Source organism: Lissotriton vulgaris, chromosome 7 (genome assembly GCF_964263255.1).
Source record: "Lissotriton vulgaris chromosome 7, aLisVul1.2, whole genome shotgun sequence".
Classification (NCBI taxonomy): domain Eukaryota; kingdom Metazoa; phylum Chordata; class Amphibia; order Caudata; family Salamandridae; genus Lissotriton; species Lissotriton vulgaris.
Window position 1 is genome coordinate 1,291,765,085 of NC_141695.1, and position 13,368 is coordinate 1,291,778,452.

Below are 13,368 nucleotides of genomic sequence, written 5' to 3' on the forward strand. Positions count from 1 at the left end.
AGAGCTACCTTTTTGGCAAATTTGGTGTAATTCTGTTCAGCAGTTCGGGCTGTAGCTTTGTCTAAAGTTTCCTATAGAAAATAACATAGGGAAAACGTGTTTTGGGACCCCCCTTTTTTCTCGGACCCCGCTTGGTGAATCACCCCGAAACTTTCAAAACAGGAGCTGACTGGAACTGATCACTAGTTTGAAAATTTTGTGAAGATTCGTCAACCTGCGTCAAAGTTATTGGGAAAACAAAAACACTTTTCTTATGGAAAGTAGGTCCTAACTATAACTACCTACTGGCGACCGTCAGTAGGTAATATATGTGTCTATATATATATATATATATATATATTGGGTTTTTTCAGGAAAATCCCCAGCACTGCTGGGCACTTCTACCACCTTGAGCCAGTGCGAGAAATGGGTGCCAGGGCCCGTTCAACATAATTCCGACAGTATGCACCATGATACACACGAATCCAGGGTCACATTTAAAATTGTTTATTCACAACAGCAACACGTTTTGACCTTGCAGTCTTTTTTAAATGCCATTTTGTTTGTGACCCTTTTTCCATACATATAGTGCACAATGATAAACAGTGAAGATCAACATCATTTCAGAGCAGGGAATGGATATTGAAAAAAGACCTCCCTCACATTACAAAAGTCTTTAATATATTATGCCTCCTGGTTTACATAACAACCTCGAATGGAAGGCCTTTTATATGTATTTGTAGAAATATACAAATAACTATTACACTTTATATTTCTTTTCACTAGTTTTCCTTTCCGGAGTTCCCATACGACACTCCCCCTGCTTTATAACGGTATAAAATCTATTTATGTGACTATGAAAAGTTAAATGCGCACAAATTAATTTGATTCCTGATTTTTGAATTTTTAATTGTACTTATCATATGTTTGGTAGGGGAATATTCACACACTGGTGTAGAATTGGAAATAGCAACAGGTACTCCGAAACACGTCTGTCAGTGCTGCTGTCTGGCTTTTGAATAAATATTGGAAATCTTAATGTTCCCATGTGTGCACTGCGTTGAGCAATGGAGAAGCGGTTGCCGGTGTAGATATTAATAAGTGGTTCACCCCTGCGTGGAGCAGCACCCGAGACGCGAGGTGCGGTGGCTGGTGAATTGGGAGTTGTAAGGGTATATATATATATATATATATATATATGGCCAATGAAGAGAGGAGGGAATCGTGATGCAAAGTTGCGTCTCCTTGAGACGAGGTACATCTTAGAGCTAGACAGCAAGCAACCGCAGAGGCTCAATGCAACGGAGGATCTGTACACCTGTTTGTAGAAGATTAGGATATTTGTATATTGAGTCCTCGACAGCATTTAATACAAAATGGATTCTAGACTTATCAATGTATTATATCTGTACTGCCTTAAGGGTATTTGGTTTTTAATTTAATGAACAATGTTGGTATAACACCTAAATCATCGTCGTCTCCTCATATTCTGACTAAAGAGCTTTTTCAAATAAGGAGAGGCAACCCCATGGCGTAAGTCCATGGGATTGATTTTTTTAAAAAAACGAAACCTGTTTTCTTTAAATGAATTTTCATTTTATGTTCAGCACTTTATGCACGAGCACTTTAGAAAACCGTATACATTTTGCACTTCTTCTGTTGCCGATGATACGATAATGCAATAAGTACTTGTATGCAATTTTTTAAGGGTCGTTGCCCACTGGGGCTTGATTTTCTCTGCAATGAGGCGGAGTTGGCCTCAAAACGCGTCGGGCATGGAGAAAAGCAAAGGAGACATGACAGGCAAGCAGCTACGAGGTGCGCAAACCGGATGGTGAGGTCAGCTTTGGGAGCCCTCTGTAAGCTTAAGGGCATTTGCTATTTGGAAACATATACACGGCAGCTCTGGCCGTGGCAGAGGGGCTCCCTTTCCAGCAAGCTGTGAAGGCGGGGAAAGGCTGTGGAGGGAAACGGTTTCTCACTGCGAAGCATCGCTGACCTGTGATAAAATACTGCTGCCCTTCAAGAACTCCGACCTACTCAAGGTTTTAATGAAGCAATCAATAAAACGTGTATGAACACTGAACCTACTTAATGGAACTACTTTCTCACCGTTTAAGTACCACAGTTACCATCACGCCTGACGGCATTACCTGTGAGCCACGCCCATTGTGGGCGTTTTGTCAATAAATAAAAGTATTGTCATACAAAACGGCGAGCCTTCAGTATCTACACACAGCAGCCCATGATTACGAGGCGAAGTTGGCCTCGAAACGCGTCGGGCATGGAGAAAAACAAAGGAGACATGACAGGCAAGCAGCTACGAGGCACGCAAACCGGATGGTGAGGTCAGCTTTGGGAGCCCTCTGTAAGCTCAAGGGCATTTGCTATTTGGATATATATATATATATATTCACTGAAAAAACCATAGGTTTCACACCAGTTATAGTTAGGAATTAGCATTTAAAAAACCTTTGAAATTCAGTGAAAAAACCATAGGTTTCACACCGGTTATAGTTAGGAATTAGCATTTAAAAAACCTATTAAATTCACTTAAAAAACCATAGGTTTCACACCAGTTATAGTTAGCTGGAAATTTTACTGATATAAAACCATTGAAATTCCCACGTTATAGTTAGTCGGACTCACTATAACTTGCGCGTGCAATGCACTGCTGATGACATCACATATTACATCACTCATGACATGGTCAGTGACATCACTCATGACATCACTGATGACACCATCCAGTGAATATGTGTCTTTCTGAAAAATAAATATTAGTGAGTTATGTTTAAATATTTAAATACATATATTAGTGTTTCACTTTGTGTATAAGTGGCTACATGTGTTGATAAGTAGCTACATGCGTATGTATATGGGTTATTTGATATTTTTATTAGTATCAGTATGAGTGTCTATATGGTTTGGTGGAGGTATTACTTAGCACATAGATGCATGAGTGACTGACTCTTTGTTTGTATGTGTTTTGAAGACAGCATATGTACAGGACTGTATGGATGGATGAGTGTCTATATGTGTTTGTTAGTGAGTGAATGACTGTCTCACTAGTGTCTTTATCAGTAACTACATATGTTTTAATCTAGTATATATGAATATTGATGTATATAAGTGAGTATATGTGAGAGTAAGAGATTGTAAGATTTCCTGTTTAAATAAGTATGTGTTTCTATAAGTGATTGTTTAAGAGAATAAATATGTGTAATTTTCAATAGAAGTAAGGTGGAAGTGTGTGTATAACTCTATATTCAAATAAATGGTTGTTCAATAGTTTATTTGCACGTGTGAATATGTGTGTGAGTAACTTTTGGATGAATGTCGGTGTGTAACAGGATGTATAGGTGTATCTCTTCATATGATGAGTGAGTATATGTATGAGTGACTATATAGAACTGTTGGTGAATGAGTGAATGAGTATATAGATAGTGGAAGTACAGAATTGCTTGTTGTAACTGATATAGGTATGTCCATTTTTTAAAAATTTCAGTTTCTATTTTTTAATATGTGTCTCAAGGATTACTTTACACTGAGAGGAGGTCTGTCACTGTGTCACAAGGATGGTGTCATCAGTGATGTCATGAGTGATGTCACTGACCATGTCATGAGTGATGTAATATGTGATGTCATCAGCAGTGCATTGCACGCGCAAGTTATAGTGAGTCCGACTAACTATAACGTGGGAATTTCAATGGTTTTATATCAGTAAAATTTCCAGCTAACTATAACTGGTGTGAAACCTATGGTTTTTTCAGTGAATTTAATAGGTTTTTTAAATGCTAATTCCTAACTATAACCGGTGTGAAACCTATGGTTTTTTCACTGAATTTCAAAGGTTTTTTAAATGCTAATTCCTAACTATAACTGGTGTGAAACCTATGGTTTTTTCAGTGAATTTCATAGGTTTTTTTAATGCTAATTCCTAACTATAAGTTTCACTTTATAAATAAGACTGTTAGCACTCTAGTTGTTCTTTTTAACACTCTGGTACATTCTGTCATTGGGCTACAGTTGGGCTACATCTAGTTGAAATTTGGGCTACATTTACAATTTTTAGTCTCTGGTGGCCATCTTTGGGCTACATTGGGCTACTTTGGGCTACATTTGGGCTACATTTTGGCTCTAACATATATTAAGCCCAATGTAGCACAATACATATTTTTCTAAAGTTAATTTTTTTACAAACCACTTTAGAATAGGGCTACCTGTCCCTACAATTATCCCATTTTTTTTTTTTTTAATTTTTGGGGGGAGCGTTCCCAGAGCGCGCCCCGGGGAGCGCCCCGAAAAGCGTATTTCTGAAAAGCGCCCCGGGGCGCGCTCCGGGGAGCGTCCCATGAGCGCCAATATCGCAAACGTAAACATGATCGTGACGTATCGCGTAGCCGTGACCGCGTGATACGCACGGCGTAAGCGCACCCGGAAGTACTCGAGCGAATACGATCGCACAACGTAAACTTCCGACGCGCTTACGCTGCGCGACCCGGGGCGCGCCCCCGGGCGCGCCCCGGGGCCCGTAGCGTAAGCGCGTCGGATCATGTGAGCAGAAAATAACACTTTTCATTGGTTCATAACAGTTTTGGTTTCATAATGATGAAGCCCCTGGTCTTGTGACCTGAAAATAACACTTCTCATTGGTTCAGGACAGTTTTTTTTTCTAAATGATGAAAGACCCCACCTTTTTTCCTTATTCTGACTTTGTCCTTTGACTGAGGAAGACCTGTTTGTTGCTCTGTCTACTTTTTTGCTCTAAATAATGGCTTCATTAGTAGCATCAGCTGGTGCATCTGCCCCACCACTACCACCACAACCACCAAGAGGACCAGCTCCAAATTATATTGGTGGTCAAGAACAGGAGGAGGAGGAAGAGGAAGAGGAGGAGGGGAGAAGAAGATGGCTGCCAGAAGAAAATACCCCATACAAACCCAAACCACACATTGTATGGGAGTTTTTTTCACTCCCAGAGGGGGAAAAAAAGGTGAATGCGGCCAAGGTGACTTGCCTCATCTGCAATGATGAACTTTCACGGGGCAACCCAAACAAGAAATATTCATTTGGTAACTATACCATGATTCGGCACATGACAAGAAAGCATCCAAACAACTACTCTCGTGCAGAGTTCCGGGAACTGGCCAGTAACCTCCCCCAGTCATCAAGGACCCCCTCCCAAAGAAACCAACCCACTTCCTCGGAACCAGAAACATCCGAGGTGATGCCTTGCATTCAGCCGAGATTTGCTGATTTTAAAATTACTTGTACTGCATGTGGCAAGCTTATCTCCTATGGGGAACAAAGCGTTAAGCTCATCGTCCTTGCAGGTGATAATCACAAGTGCCCCAAAAAGAAGTAATTTTTGGGGTTTTTTGTTTTTTTGCTCCAGTTGAGCCAGTTTCAATTCCCTTTTTTTGTTTCTCCCCCTAAAAAAATAAAAAAAAAATATAAAACTGTTTTGAAAAGCCAAAAAAAGTTCAAAAAACACAAAAAAAATATAAAACAACAAAAAGAAGAAAAAAAAAAGTTCTTTTTAGAACTACCTCCAATTTCTAAATCAAAACTTCATTTTTTAAAAACTCTGTCACCTTTTTTCATCATAGTACGCTCCCCGGGCCGCTCCCCGGTGCGCGCACCGGGCGCTTCCCCCGCGCAAAACGAAAAAAAAAAAATATTTTAAATGCCCCGCGGGGCCCTTTTATAGCCCCCACATCAAACCTAGGGGGTCAAAGGGGTCTATCCCTGACGCCTTATGGTCAGTTCCCCCTTTGTTTTAGCCACCCCTTATGTCTCGATTTTACCGAGACACAAGATGGCGGCCGCTCTGGACTGTTTCGAATGTTTACAGACAGCCGAGAGCCAATCAGCTTTCCATGCGCACCTCGCGTCACGCGCCCGGAGCGCTCCCCGGTGCGCGCACCGGTGCGCTGCTATAGATATATATATTTTTTTGAACCTAAATTACTCAAAATCCACTGGAGCACATATCTTGAGACATAGCAAAGGCACATCGGGCTAACAGTCCCTAAAATTTTGCCAAGTTTCGTACAAATCCATTCAGCCGTTCGGGCTAAAAGTGAAATCGACCGCCCTAAGGAAATTAACATGGGGAAAACACGTTTTGGGACCCCCCTTTTATCTCGGCCCCCGCTTGACGTATCCCCCCCAAACTTTCAGGGAAGGACCGGAGCTCGACGAGGCCATTTTCATGAAATTTTCAGGCAGATTTGTCAACCGGTGCCAAAGTTATTCCAAATAGAATTTTGAGATTTAACATTGAAAAAAATCCTAACTATAACTACCTACTGGCGACCGCCAGTAGGTAATATATATATATATATATATATATATATATATATATATATATATATATATATATATATATATATATATATATATATATATATATATTACCTACTAGCGGTCGCCAGTAAGTATATCTAGTTAGGACCTAGTTACCATAGGAAATTCCGAACATTCTATTGGGCATAACTTTGGCGCCGATTGAGGGATCTGCCTGTAATTTACGTTAAATTTGCCTCGCTGCGCTCCGCTCCTTCCCTGAAAGTTTCGGTAGGATTCGTCAAGCGGGGGCCGAGAAAAAAGGGGGGTCCCAAAACGTGCTTTCCCCATGTTAATTTCCTTAGGGACATTCTGACAAGGTTACAGCCCGAACGGCTGAACGGAATTACTCCAAACTTGGCAAAATGGTAGGGACAGGTATGCAGTAGTGCCTTTTCTATATTTGGTGAAAATCCCTCCAGTAGTTGTTGAGAAAATTGAATTTGATCAAATTATATATCTATATGTGCTCACCGTACACGTACGTGCGCGTACCCTTCCGTGCGCGAGCGAGTTTCTGATTGGCTGGCAGACTGTCAACATTCCAAACTGTCCAAACCAGGAAGTGTTGGCCACCATTTTGTTTTTCAGGAGAACTGAGGCACAAGAGAGCCCAAAACAAGAGTGGAAAACACGAAAAGGCCTTCTCAGGGGGTCCCAAAAGGACCCCCAAGGGCAAAAAAAAATTGCGGAGTACGCACACCGTACAAGTAGGGTACGCATACCGTGCGCGTACCCCGCGATTTAAAAAAAAAGTCAAGGGGTCAGGGGGTCTCAACCCTGCCCCCTTTTTGCATTTTCCACTCTTGTTTTGTGCTCTCTTGTGCCTCACTTCTCCTGAGAAACAAGATGGCTGCTCATGTGCTCCCAGAAGGATAATAACATATATAAACGTTATCCGCTAATGGAATTAGCATTTACAAAACCTTTGAAATTTATTGAAAAAAATTATAGGTTTTACGCCTGAAATAGTTAGGAGTTTGCATTTAAAAAACCTTGCAAATTCACTGAAAAACCATAGGTTTCAAGCCTTATATAGTTAGGAATTAGCATTTAAAAAACCTTGCAAATTCACTTAAAAAACCATAGGTTTCAGGACTTATATAGTTAGGAATTAGCATTTAAAAAACTATTGCGGCACCAGTAACAGATCTTATCAATGCATCTTTTGCGCAGGGGATGGTTCCACCTAGTTGGAAAAAAGCGGTTGTAAAGGCCCTTCTGAAAAAGCCTGGTCTAGATCCATCGGACCCGGCTAATTTCAGACCGATTTCCTTGCTGCCCGGGTTTGCTAAGATCGCGGAGAGACTGGTGAACAGGCGTCTGTCACAGTTCCTGGAGTCCAATGTCTTGTTGCGGAATTCCCAAACGGGATTCAGGCCGGGCCAAGGCACTGATACTGCCCTTCTGGCAGTCGTGGAAGAAGCCAGGAGCATTTTGGATTCAGGAGGATCGGTGGCAGTGATCCTCCTGGACCTTAGTGCGGCTTTTGACACCGTAAACCATCAGGTGTTGCTCCAACGACTGTCAGAGGTGGGCTTGACCAGAATGGCCTTGAAGTGGCTCGCGTCGTTTCTGCACCAACGTACCTACCAAGTCTGGGAAGGTAGTGCACAATCTGCCCCCATCCCCTTTCAATGTGGTGTGCCTCAGGGCTCCTCCTGAGCCCCACATTGTTTAATGTCTATATGGCACCATTGGAGGATGTGGTGGCACCACTAGGTATCAAAATAATCAGCTATGCTGATGATACCCAGTTGGTGGTGGCCCTTTCCCAATTGGTGGATCATCCGGACTTGTTGCACTCCTGCTTGTCCAAGGTGTACACTTGGATGGGCAACTCAGCATTAAAATTAAATGGCTCTAAAACAGAGCTGATGTTGCTGGGACATGCGGGGCCTTCTTTGCCGCCAGGCAGCTGGCCGAGTTGTCTTGGCGATTCTCCAAGCCCCAAAAAGGAGATCAAAAGTCTGGGTGTGTGGCTTGAACAAGACCTGTCTTTCAAGACCCATGCAAAAAAAACTGCCGGAGTCTGCTTTGCTCTGCTTCGATCAGCCCGTAAGATTTTACCCCTTCTCCCTCCAACCTCCAGGAAACTTCTTATACAGGGGCTGATTGTCTCGAGGTTGGATTACAGCAATGCGCTTTTCTTGGGCGCTCCGGAAGCAACGCTCAATAAACTCCAACAAGTGCAGAATGCAGCAGCAACGCTGCTGATGAATATTCCAAGGAGACAGTCAGCAAAACCAGCATTAAGAGCACTGCATTGGCTTCCAGTACGAGAGAGGATAAAATTTAAATCTCTCTGTACGGCTCATAAAATCCTGAGAGGGAAAGGTCCTCCCATCTTGGATAAGATGGTGCCCCCTTACAAGGCTACTAGAGCCCTACGCTCTGACCACAAATCTTTGGTACAAGTGGCCAGAGTAAAAAGAGCCCGGACGGGCGGTAGAAGATTCTCGATGAATGCAGCCAATTTATGGAATGCGCTGCCTTTGAATTTACGGATAGAGACTGGTACTATTCGTTTTCGAAAGCTACTTAAGACCCACCTGTTCCCCGCTTAATGCTGTCTTCTTAGCTCCATTCCTCTGAGTTATGAACGAGCGCTGGGATGCCCGAGGGTAACCGTGCGCTATATAAGATTCCAAATAATAATAATAATAAGAAAAACCTTGCAAATTCACTTAAAAACCATAGGTTTCAGGCCTTATATAGTTAGGAATTAGCATTTTAAAAACCTTGCAAATTCACTAAAAAAAACCATAGGTTTCAGGCCTTATATAGTTAGGAATTAGCATTTAAAAAACCATTGAAATTGCTTCTATATAGTTAGTTGTACTAACTATATTTTGCACACCCGCAATCCACTGCTGATGATGTCACATATTACATCATTCATGACATGGTCAGTGACATCAAGGATGACATCACTGATGACATCTCAAATGACATCACTGATGAGATCACTGATGACATCTCATTTGACATCACTGATCACATCACTGATGATATCATTCATATGATAATATGATGCACCTCCTCACACTCTAATATAACCTTTGATACACCCAGTGTTAAATACAGACTACCATTCTTGAAATCATTGACACACCAATACCAGTTACTACATACGCACTCACTGATTCCTAGGTCTACACGCACATTCACTCATTCACCCATAGAATCACTCATACATACAGTCACTCATCAATACAACACTATCATATGCACTCATACACCTATACAGACACTCACACACTGCCACTCATCCATGGAGTTACTCACACACCTAGTCAGTCATGCAAAGAATCAATCACACTTCCATTTCCTTAACTATACAGTTATACACACAACATCTTACTTATTCAAACATATACTAACACATACTTACTCTCTTATACAATCACTGATACAAGTACACAATGATCCATATAGCCACTCGCACATTCACTGGCTCTCATGTATAGTCATTTATATATGCCAACTCTCACATGCACTGTGTTTTACATATGTACTTACTTGCACATGTAGCACTGAGATATCATTCACTCACCAATACACCCATGCACACAGTCAACCGCCCATATAGCTGTTTCCACATGCACTCTTGAACTCATACACCTAGTGAATCAATGGCTCACACATCTATGCACAGAGGCACACACCTCCCAGCCACCCACACACACACTCAGTCTCCCATTCAAATACTTGGGCAACCAATCAATAACCCATATAGCCACTCATATAGCTACTGATCAACACATGCAGCAGCTTACACAACAACAGACATACTGATGCACACATTCAGACAGTTTAGTCACTAACCCATGCATTTAGTAAGACACATTTAATCACTCACTCATACATCAGTCACACACCTACTAAATCCTTCATCCAGACACCTATACATCCACTCATTCTTCAATATGTAAAACATATTTAAACTTTACAGAAACACACAGTCACTGGATGATATCATCAGTGAAGTCATCAGTGATGTCAAATGAGATGTCATCAGTGATGTCATCAGTGATGTCATTTGAGATGTCATCAGTGATGTCATCAGTGATGTCACTGACCATGTCATGAATGATGTAATATGTGACATCATCAGCAGTGGATTGCGGGCGCGCAAAATATAGTTAGTACAACTAACTATATAGGAGCAATTTCAATGGTTTTTTAAATGCTAATTCCTAACTATATAAGGCCTGAAACCTATGGTTTTTTAAGTGAATATATATATATATATATATATATATATATGTGTGTGTGTGTTTGTGTGTGTGTGCACGCGTGCGTGTGTGTTGTATTCACTTATAGGGGCTTCTGGAAGCCCTCCTCGTCCATTGGCCTGTTGTTGTGTCATTCACATATTTTTTCCACCCACTACTGTATGAAGCATGGTGCGGCAGGTCAGCCCTCTTCAGCCATTGACTAACGCCACAGTAAGGGACAGCATTATGCTCTTTCACGTGGAACACATCTGCACACAAAGTAACTCCCTTCGGTGCCAAGAACTGCTACTATATCTGCTTTTAAGCCAATTGAATAAAACATGTTAATCCCCCAACTATAAAGATTTAAAACAAAACAAGCATCAGCAAAACCTGTATACTGAAACACAGTTTCAACGTGAGAGGCATCAGGTCCTGTAGAGCTGCAATAATTGCGTGTCTAAATCCATCAGACCCACATCTGAATGGTAAACTGATCAAATTCCTTAAAGTTTTTGAAGGCTTTGTTTAAAGGGTTAGTCTTCCGGCAGAGAAAAATGGACAAGCACTTGGGAACTGAATTTTAATAATGAAAGAAATTTTATGAGTGTTTTACAGAGATAAAATGGACATATTGTTTATTCTTTTTTAATTTTGTTTTTGTATATATATGTCTTTTATTGTTACGGTTTTAATTAACTAAACAATAAACATTTACTTACTTACAGTATGCTAGCAAGCAACACCAGTCGTATTGGTTTTGCTAATGCTTGCTACAGAAGTTCCCAGCTGCCTTTAGCTGCCAGAGAAGAGTTCTGGATATTACTGGTGGAAGCAATGTTACCACCAGTTGACCTCCAGTCCTTCTGGCCACCTCCTAGAACAGTGGGCTCCAGATAATTGATTTAACCACGTTTACTGTGCACGTTTTAGATTGGGGCCTAGAACTAGTTTTAACTCTCACTTGAAGATTTTTTTGAAGTTGCATATTTTGAACCCTTTTTTGTTGAATTTGCAAGGTTTTGGTAGCTCTCGGCCCACTGTGACTACATCTTTGTCCCGCCAGACGTCACCAGCTAGTAGGACTTTGCAATTAGCCTCAGGTCTTAGACTTCAACTAGCAACTTTATTTTTGGTGTATATGTGACGATGCCTATGTGGAGGGGCAAGACATCATATATGTAAGATGTAGGGCACACAATGATTTATTTCACATGTGGATTTACATTTGAAACACTGACTTTGACTTGAAACCCTTTTGAGCTACAAAAGGTGCAACAGTAAAATTAGGATTTTAGTCTCTACGGCCTTTGGCCAGCAAATAGTCTCGCCAACTATCCTAAGGGATCTGCAAAATGTGGGTAATTTCCTTCTGCACAATTACATGGAATTTGGGGAAAAAAAATTAAATTGCAAGAATTCAAGTCTAGCACTACGCGCCTATTTCAACTTGAAATGAGTTCTTTGTCCATTTTGGTCATGAAAACACATTTCACCTTAAAAAAAATGGACATGGTGCAAGTGTTGCAAATAGCAGTTGACTGCACGGTGTATAGTATTTTACTAGAATGGACGTGTAATTATGCCTCTTGGCATAATGGCTCCATTTCATGAATTCTTTTTTAATTTTGTTTTTGTATATATATGTCTTTTATTGTTACGGTTTTAATTAACTAAACAATAAACATTTACTTACTTACAGTATGCTAGCAAGCAACACCAGTCGTATTGGTTTTGCTAATGCTTGCTACAGAAGTTCCCAGCTGCCTTTAGCTGCCAGAGAAGAGTTCTGGATATTACTGGTGGAAGCAATGTTACCACCAGTTGACCTCCAGTCCTTCTGGCCACCTCCTAGAACAGTGGGCTCCAGATAATTGATTTAACCACGTTTACTGTGCACGTTTTAGATTGGGGCCTAGAACTAGTTTTAACTCTCACTTGAAGATTTTTTTGAAGTTGCATATTTTGAACCCTTTTTTGTTGAATTTGCAAGGTTTTGGTAGCTCTCGGCCCACTGTGACTACATCTTTGTCCCACCAGACGTGACCAGCTAGTAGGACTTTGCAATTAGCCTCAGGTCTTAGACTTCAACTAGCAACTTTATTTTTGGTGTATATGTGACGATGCCTATGTGGAGGGGCAAGACATCATATATGTAAGATGTAGGGCACACAATGATTTATTTCACATGTGGATTTACATTTGAAACACTGACTTTGACTTCAAACACTTTTGAGCTACAAAATGTGCAACAGTAAAATTAGTCTCAACGGCCTTTGGCCAGCAATTAGTCTCATCACAACAGAAGGCACCTGGGAGTCACAGAAGAGGGTGGATCACAAAACCAATGCAACACAAAAGACACCAGTGAGTGAGCTCCGATAGTGAAGTGCAGGCCAAACTAAGGCTCAAGAGCAAATGGAGAAATAGTTCCCATCAGAAGCCACACTGTACCGCCCTTTTTCTCATCATCTGGGTTCTCCTTACCCAGGAGACTGAACGGCCGGTCAGATGTTACCGTAACCGATATGTGTGAGATAAGGGTGGTGTATAAAGTGCAAAGGATTAAAGTGGCTACTGTAGAGGCAGTGTTGAGGTGGTAAGAGTGTTAAGTGAGGGAAAGATATAAAATTAGGTGATCGGGTGGACAAACAACATTTATTAGTGTCTCCCAATCCCTTGACCACCATGTAGTACGGTGATTATTTGGAACCCGCACTTACACTTGCTTTTTAAACTTTAGGGATTGGGAGACACTAATAAATGTTGTTTGTCCACCCGATCACCTAATTTTATATCTTTCCCTCACTTAACACTC